The sequence below is a fragment of the Sorex fumeus genome, unplaced genomic scaffold (assembly GCF_029834395.1).
Source record: "Sorex fumeus unplaced genomic scaffold, SorFum_2.1 ptg000169l, whole genome shotgun sequence".
Lineage (NCBI taxonomy): Eukaryota > Metazoa > Chordata > Mammalia > Eulipotyphla > Soricidae > Sorex > Sorex fumeus.
In genome coordinates this window covers 5,105,498-5,115,112 of record NW_026606226.1, presented here as the reverse complement: position 1 = coordinate 5,115,112, position 9,615 = coordinate 5,105,498, and the positions used below count along the sequence as shown (strand labels likewise).

The 9,615-nt window shown below is 41.6% G+C and overlaps 1 non-coding gene across 1 annotated transcript; it reads left to right on the top strand.

Moving 5' to 3' along the window:
* Window positions 1-1,603: 1,603 nt before the first annotated feature.
* Window positions 1,604-1,707, top strand: LOC130016980 (U6 spliceosomal RNA). The gene has a single exon (XR_008791298.1). It is a non-coding gene; the product is annotated as a U6 spliceosomal RNA (small nuclear RNA).
* Window positions 1,708-9,615: the final 7,908 nt, after the last annotated feature.

Below are 9,615 nucleotides of genomic sequence, written 5' to 3'. Positions count from 1 at the left end.
AAAAGACTCCAGATTATATCACAGTTGTCAAACCCAACTCTCCTTTCTATAAAAGCTATACCCAAATCGTTCGATGCTTGAAAATAAGAGAATAGACAATGGCATTCCAAGAACATGCTTAGAAAAACAAAATAGATCATGACCTAAATATCAAATAGACTCAATTCTGATGACAAATATCAGCCAAGACCAAAAATGAGATTTTATTCAGCAGAAAACTATAATTCGTGGAATAAAGATAGTTACAACTACCTAAAACATGAATGGCATAAATCTGTTAACAAAATTCAACTGATTTTAGAGACTTGATTGACTTAGCCACTAACTCAATAATCAAATAGCATCTGATCTGCAGCTGGGAAGGTGATCTGATAAACCATTCAAAACAGAAGAGGCGGGGCAGAAGCAGACAGGGGCCAGGCAAGACTCAGACTGACTGCGACAATATCCTTCTTTAGGGACAGCAGTAGATTACTATATCGCTAACTCACTGGTTATAATGAGGGGTTTCCTGACTGATGATCTGAGATTCCATTTCTAGGAGAGGCTGAAATGTTAATTAAGTCTTGAGTGACAGGATTTGCTAATCAACTCCATGAAGGGACTAGCTGTCATGTTTTAATATTTAATAAGAAAAGTAAAACAAGATTCTAGGAGCTATAGAATAACTGCATTCATAAAGAACAATAGTATGAGACTAATATCCAAGGCCAGGGGAAATGGGTCAGGGGTTGGAAGCTTACCTCAAGTGTGTGGGTGTGGGGGAAGGAGGCAGGGAAAGGGGTAAAGGCAGTTAGGATAGAGAAGGGACCAGTATGATAATAATAGTTAGAAATGATCACTTTGAACAGGAACTGCATGTTAAAAGTAGGTAAGGGGATATACCTGATAACCTTTATCTGTATGGCAAACTATAATGCCATAAGTTTGCCCAAAGGATAGGGGGACATGGGGGCAGAAGAAAAGTGCCTGCCATAGAGGCTGGGGGCAGGGGGTTCCAGAGGGATATGGAGGTATTGGTGGTGGGAAATGTATACTGGTGAAGGGATGGATGTTGGAACATTATATCACTTAAAACAAATCCTGGACAACTTTGTAACTGTGTATCTCACTGAGATTCAATGTTTAAAAAGATTCTAGAAGAAATAGGCAAAAAAAGAAAACAACCCTCCAGAGTAAAAGGTTTTCATTCAATTCAAAGGTTTCATTCAAACTAATCAAAATTAAATTTAAGGGCCAAAGAGATAGCTCAAGGGGAGTGGAACAGACCTTACGTTTGATCCCAGCATAGCATGTAGCCCTGATGGCCTCTATAAATAAATGAAGCTTGGACAAGGGGGAAAGAAGATATTTCATTCTATGTACATTTTAAGGATATGTCTCAAACTTTGTCTCAAAATTTTCAAAACAGAAAGAACATTTTCACTTGAAATGTGCTCAAAGTCAAAAAAGGGAAATGTTCCATCACTAGGGATACTGCACACAAAAACCAGAGGTGGACAATAAAATCAGAAATAAAAATTCACCACTGGAAAAAATGTTGTCTTTATAAAGATAGCTCTTGGATTTTAAAAAAAAAAGGCTCATAAATATAACAGAATAAGTGCTTGCTTCAGCAGCACATATACTAAAATTGGAATGATACAAAGATTAGCATGACTCCTGAGCAAGAATGACACACAAATTCACGAAGCGTTCCACATTTAAATATATATAGCATAATAGCAAAAACATGATAATTAAGACAATACCTCTAAATCCTATGGAATACAGCTGAAGCACTATCCTAAGGAAAATGCATTTTATATATACCAATCATGATCAAAGGTAGATAAAATAAATGAGTTAAAATAAAATAAATGATAAAATTTAATTTTAGAAGCTATAAAATAAAATATCACGATCACGATCACAATCATCCTGTTGTTCCTCGATTGTCTCGAGCAGGCATCAGTAACGTCTCCTTCGTCCTAGCCTTGAGATTCTAAAAAGTGCCACACTCAAGGCTCTTTCGGGGTTGGGAGTTAGGGGAATGAGACCCAACATTGTTACTGGTATTTGGCATATTGGGTACGCCACGAGGAGTTTGCCAGACTCTGCCGTGTGGGCAGGTTACATTTGGTAGCCTGCCAGGTTGTCGAAAATAATAAATAAAATAAAATAAGATAAAAATAAAATAAGAAGGTGGGGCTAGAGCGATAGCACAGCGAGTAGGGTGTTTGCCTTGCACACAGCCAACATGGCCGACCCGGGTTCGATTCCCAGCATCCCATATGGTCCCCCGAGCACCGCCAGGAGTAATTCCTGAGTGCATAAGCCAGGAGTAACCCCTGAGCATCGCTGGGTGTGACCCAAAAAGCAAAAATAAATAAATAAATAAATAAATAAATAAAATAATAAGGAATAATTAATAGCTAACAGAATAAATGTAATATTAATTTTTAAATGGAAATGTTAGAAATGTTAACTCTAGGGGCTGGCCATTGGAAAAATAAATAATCCCATCAATAAAAGAGAGAGAGAGCAAAACTGCATTACAGGGTCCAAAAGATAGCACAATGAGTAGGGTGTTTGTCTTGCACACTGCCAACCTGGTTCAATCCCCTGCATCTCATATGGTCCTCTGAATCTGCCAGGAGCCATCCCTCAGTGCAGAGCCAGGAGTAAGCCCTGAGCGCTGCCAGGTGTGGCCCCAAAACAATAAAGGTAAGGTAAAGGCCCTCCTGTTGATCCTCGATTTGCTCGAGCGGGCCCAGTAACGTCTCCATTGGAGACTTTGTTGTTACTGTGTCTGGCATATCGAATACTCTCGGTAGCTTGCCGGGCTCTCCGAGAGGGGCGGAGGAATCGAACTCGGGTCGGCCATGTTGGCCGCTTGTAAGGCGAACGCCCTACCCGCTGTGCTATCGCTCCAGCCCCAAAACAATAACAACAAAAAATAACTAAGCAAACTGACCAAAGTGTATACCACATGAGGTATGTTGGGAAGCAGGACCACCAGTATAAAGAAAATTAAAGTGCTGTTTTACTCAACTCTATGTAAATATGTTGAAAATTTTGAAAAAATTCATAATTTCCTGAGTTATAATTTATTTAACTTACTCTATATTTTAAAGAGAAAAGAACCCCTAAGGCTAATTATCAAAGAATAGAAAAAAATTGATACATTTTTTTCTCCATCAAAGTACAAGGCCAAAAATTATTATAGGGTAGTTTATTAAAAGAAAAAGAAAGTTTTCTGTGATTAAAAGAGAACAAATGAAAAACAATGATTTCTAAAAACCCTTCAACTTAGTTAGAATATAGAAAAAGAAGCAATTTTTCCAAACTAGTTTGAATGAAGCAAGCATAACACTGATTCCAAAACCTCACTATAAACTAGCACCTTTATAAATATCATCACAAAAGCTTGTACTGGAAAATTTATTAATATAGTCCCCATATTTATAGATATAAAAATGACACAGTCATCTGCACAAAAACCAAAAAGGTATCTAGTCAAATTCAACAATCATTCTTTTCTAATTCACATGTGCCATATATAGAGCACAAAGGTACAAATCTTAAGTACACAACTCAGTGATTTTTAAAAATATTTACAGGCGCTACATTTATATAATCACTACTCAGTCCAGATATGTAATATTTTTCTCTGTACAGAAACTCCCCTTATTTCCCAGTCAAATTTTTATCCACCAAAGTAACCATTGTTAGTTTGTCTTTCATTTTACTAAGAAAAATTTTTTTCTGTTTGAGAACTTCAGTGTCTCTCTTTAGCTACATTAATGTCTTAAAACCTCTTAGGTAAGCAAAAGAATATCTCAATACTTCCCCAAATGGCAAAACAACTTTCTGGGTTCCAGAGCTGAATGAGAAAATTGCTCTTATTATTAAACACTGTCCTGGAAATCCTAATGAATGCAATTAGATTTATAAGCATTGGAAAATGATTTTACCAGAGGAGGTAAAATGATTCCTGCTGCTTTCAAACGGGGAGCCCCCAAAATCATAGAGGAGACTTGGAAGCCCAACTGTGGTGTTGTGGACAAGCTCCAAGTGGGGAGGGCTACTAACAATCACCTGGGCTCAGGAGCTCTCTCGCTCTGTGACTTGACAGAAGTTATAGGAAATCCAACAAGGAGAAAACACACACACACACACACACACACACACACATGCACGCACTCACACACACAAGCATGCTTACACGCATGCACAACCCTACTATTAGTACACGTGGTAAGAGAACTAGCTAAGCTGCCTAGATATAAAATTAGAATAAAGAACTTAGGAACATCCAGGGGCTGGAGCAATAGCACAGCAGGTAGGGCGTTTGCCTTGCACGCTACTGACCCGGGTTAAAGGTCCAACATCCCATATGGTCCCCTGAGCACCGCCAGCGGTAATTCCTGAGCGCAGAGCCAGGAGTAACCCCTGTGCATTGCTGCCTGTGACCCAAAAATCAAAAAAAAAAACAACCACTTAGGAATGTCCATGTAGAGGCCAGAGAGAAAGCAGAGGGTTTAACTCGCCTGCCTTGCATGCAGATGACCCCATCTGATCCCTAGCACCACATATAATCCTCCCAAGCCCCACCCGGAGTGATACCTAAACACGGGGCAGAGAGTAAACCATGAAGTCTTCCAGGTGTGACGCCCAACCAAAAACAAGCATAACAGCCTCCACATAATCAAACCATGGTCAGTTTAAAGGCCTAATAAGGAGAAGAACCCATTTATGATAGTAAGAAAACCATACAAGTACAAAATTCCAAGAAAAATAAATAATAGAAGTACAAGATTAAAACTGAGCTGGAGAGATAGCACAGCAGTAGGGTGTTTGCCTTGCACACAGTCGGCTGGCCAAGCCGGGTTCGATTCCTCCGCCCCTCTCAGAGAGCCCAGCAAGCTACCGAGATTATCTCGCCCTCAGGCAAAACAAGCTACCCGTGACGTACTCAATATGCCAAACACAGTAACAACAAGTCTCACGATGGAGACGTTACTGGGCCCACTTGAGCAAATCAATGAATAATGAGAGGACTGTGACCATGACTGTGACCAGGAGTCAGAGAGACAGTACAGGGGGTAGGGCGTTTGCCTTGCACTTTGCCAACCTGGGTTCAATCCCTGGCATCCCTTATGGTCCCCCAAGCACCATCAGGAGTAACCCCTGAACATCGCTGGGTATGACCCAAAATGAAAAAAAAAAAAAAGGGATACCATACATTCAGGAGAAGAAAACATGGAAGAAGTTCTATCATCACAAAATGTGAAATGCCTAAGTCCTAAAACTCTAAAGTTCTAAAAGAGAAACTCAGCAACAGAAACATATTTTTTAAATCTGCATAAAAAAATATTTAAAAAAATGTACCAAATAAAAAGACAAACTGATTTGTTTTCATTTGGGGCCCAGAGTGCTCCTGGTGCTAGGAATTGATCCCGGGTCAGCTGCATACAAGGCATGTTCCCTACCCACTGTGCTACCTCCCCAGCCTCCTAAAAAGACAAAGTGAAGAACTGAAAGCAAATTGCAATTTCTTTAATACACAAGGAGTTCACAGATCAATAAGGATGGCAGGAAGTGAAGCCTTAACAACACAGTTTTTTTGATGAGAAATGATATGGACTAGTTTGCTAAAGGTAAGTGTATGTGGGTTTTATAAGCATAGCAGGGATCAAGGATAGTAGAGACAAGGACCAGGAAGATTGCTTCATGGAGGGAAGCCTGCTGGGGAAGAAGGCAGCTTGGATAAAGAAGGAATCACTAAAAGTCAATGATGGTTGATCTCCCACTCAGGATGGAAGATGTGTGCTGAAAGCAGATAAAGGAGCAAACATGATGGCCTCTCATGATCTGTGTTGAAAACTATAATGTCCATAAGTAGAGAGAGAGTATGGGGGAAATTGTCTGCCATAGAGAAAGGGGGAGGGGTGGGCAGGGGAAGAAGAAGGGATACTGGTGACACTGGTGGCTGAAAATGTGCACTGGTGGAGGGATGGGTGTTTGATCATTGTATGACTGAAACTCAAACATGAACGCTTTGTAACTGCAGCTCGTCGCGATTCAATAAAAAAAAGAGATGTAAGTAAAGAATGTATTTAATACAAAAGAAAAAGCATAGCAGTGGGGGGAAGGCTTAACTCTGTACACAATACACATCTTGAGAAATAAAAACACTTTGCTGAAAAAACACGTCACTATTAAACAGGCAAATATGCTAAATACCTCCCTGTGGAGGTTATGCCAATTTACACTTTCTCCAACAACAGCCAATAATGTATTTCCCAACATGCTGGCCCAGTCAGGGGATTATTGGCAGAAGTGTAAATTGGTATTGCTTCTATGAAACGTAGAGATATTGGACAAAATTTGAAAAATACAAGTGCCCTTTGGATCCAGACATTCTACTTACAGAAATTAATCCTTAGTGATACTCCAGCATGCATAAAATAAGGTCATTTGTTCTACATTGTGCCACTATTTATAATAGCAAAGCACTGAGAGTGGAAAACTAGGAAAAGAAAGTAAATACTTGCAGCTGTAACCAGAGTAAGGGAAAATGCAAAAATAATGTTATGCAGCAGATCACCAGCTGTGTCACAAAAAGAGGGAGGGTAGATCTGGAGTTTTGCTCAAATAAAAGCTATCTTAGAGGAATGCCCACAAAGTATTTGCCTGCCACTCCCAGAAAGAAAATCCAATTATATAGGAGAATGGTAGGGCAGGGAGGTCTCTCTCTCTCTATATATATATACATATATATGCATATGTATATGTATATATATACATATATATGTATAGAGAGAGAGAACTGGCTTCGAGTTTGTACACACAGATATGTATATATATACACATGTATGTATATATACATACACACACATATATATATATAATTGAATAGTTTTTTAATCTTGAACAATTTGAAACCTTTACTGATTCTACATAGAAGCAGATTTTAAAAATGATCATTATTAGCTTCTACTGAGTGCTTTCAAAATCTCACCATTCCTAGTATAGAGAGTAGGGTGCTTGCCTTCATGTGTCCAATATAGATTCAATCCCTGGCACCAGAGATGGTCCTCCAAGTCTGCCAGGAGTGATCCCTGATGCAGTGTGATCTCAAGTCAGGGGTAAGCCCTGAACACCACCCGCTGTGACCCCCCAAAGCAAGAATTGATGACCATTAATCAGTTTGTCTACCATGCCCCTTGAAAGCACAGAAGTTAATAACAGCTCAAGAAAGTTAGTCGGGGCTTAGGGAAGTAAGGCTCTGAGGAAGAAACATGTTAAAGCAAGGCTTTAACATAACATGATCTCAGTCACCCAATTGTTTAGCAACTTCTAATGCTGTCAAAATAGTACCAGGCATTGGTGCCAGACCCTGGATAGAGTAAGATGACCCAGATCGTCTCCTTCCTCAAGAAGCTTCCAGAACATTGGCTATGTGTGGACAATCCTGGCGTAGAAGTGACTTTTGTAGAGATGGAGATTTGTCTTAAATTCCATAGAACTATAAAGGAGAGGAGTTGAAATCCCTCGGGAAGGAGATGAGCCGAATTTAGGGGTAATATTGGTAGTGGGGTGGGTTTACAGTTGGGCATTCCAAACGCAGAACGTGTCTGGGGTGGGGTGAGAATTACTTTGAAAGGACCAGAAAACTGGATTTGGTTCCTCATTCCACATGTCTAGAAGGAAGAAACTGTGTCGGAGATGGCCAAGGATGTCTAGAGCAAGGTTCTTGAAGTTTAGCGTGCCCAATCCTTTGAAAACAAGGACCTATAGACTGGAAAGCAAGGTTCTGCCCACCCACCCATGAATGAGGAAGCTGGTACAGAACTTGGTTAGGAGTTGGGGCAGCCTGAACTGAGTCGGGGGCTATAGGATGAGGAAGAGGGCAAACCCGGGAAAGATACTGCACTTATGAACGTGAGGCTCATAGAGGGACTCTGAGGGCTAAGGAGGCGGTAAGATTAAACCATCTCCTGCTCCCTCTCTCTCTTCATGCACTGGTCTCCAAAGCACATAAAGTCTTGGCCAATCAAGACAAGTGCTTGTTGGAGTGTTGGAGGGGGGGACATCTCTGAGAGGAGGGGCTTCTGGGAGAGGCCAAATGAATAACAGAAACAGGCTGGGTTCGAGTTTGCATGCTAGAAGAATATCTTCTTGGAAAACTTCCTCTGGGATGCCACCTGCTAGGCTGAAGATCATCTGAGTCATCTGCTGAGTGAGGAGAGGCCCTGGGGCTGGAATCCTGGATGCCACAGCCTCTCCCCAACTCACTGCGGGCTGCAGTCTCCCGAGTGATCTCAGTAGAACTGAGAATCACCCAACTGAGGCCAGTCAACCCATAGAACTGTGAAAAAACAAACAAACAAACACAACAACAACAAAAAAAAACAGTTGCTGTCACGAAAGTCACTGTGTGTTCCCACAGTGGAGATTTGTAATGCTGCCACTGAAACAGACAAACAGAAAAAAAATCTCAGCACTCTTTCAAGATGTTGCCAGTATTAGGCCTTGTGAGCAGTACAACAGTCTAAAATCACAGGCCAGGATGATTTCCAGCCCCCTCTAGTCACCGCTTAGATACTCCCCTTGTACCACATTGTTCATCCATGTTCCCCCATAGAGTAGAAACCCAGCAAGTCCTAAGGAAGGGGGTGCTTCTGATGATGTCTAGCTAATCCCCCCTCTTCCCAGGCTCATCTGGATTCCTTTATTTCTAATACCTGTGGCTCTCGTTTCAATTGGATTGAAACCATTCTTAGTCTTCTTAGAATTGAAACCATTCTTAGTCTTTCTAGTAGAAAGCCAGCTTCATGGTGCGGGGGAGCCTGGGGTGGGGGGCTCAGTGCACATGGTAATTCCCTCCCCAGCGCACAGCACCACAGAGCAGGTACACAGTGAGCAGCTGTGGAGGGCATGGATGAACTGGGGCATGACTATCCATGCAAATATGCTTTTAGGACAATCATATAATGATGTGACTCCCACTGAAGCTTAGGTACTGGCATTTCTGTTCCCTGAGTTGCCTGTCTCTCCCCTTGTTTATCAGAGTTTGCTTCAAACCTCTTCAGGCATCTCTGATCCTTCCTCTGTGGGACAGAGAAGTGAGAAGATTAGCTCCAATAAATGTCCATCTTCTACCGGAAACCTAGTCCAACCTGTCAGAGGAAGTAGAAGATACTGTTCTTTGTGAATAGCATCCTCGGAGAGAAAACAGAGCCTTAGCCTGGATGGGATGGGATGGAATGGGATGAGACGTATGAGATGGGATGGATGGGATGGATGAAATGGGATGAACGGGAGGAGATGGATGAAAGAAGATGAATGGGCTGGGCTGGTGGAATGAGATGGATAGGATGGGATGGGATGGCGGGACGGGATGGGACAGATGGGATAAGATGGAATGGAATGGGTGGGTTAGGGTGGAAGGGATGGATGAGATGGGATGGGATGAAATGGAAGGATAGGATAGGATGGGTGAGCTGGGAGTCACCACCTCCTCTGGACTCAGGAGAGCGGGAGCTTCAGTGCTCTATATGCACTATCTCCGTGGCTTCCCCACTTTCCCAGGGGCCTTTGAGCATCTTGTGGCAAACGTATCTGCAG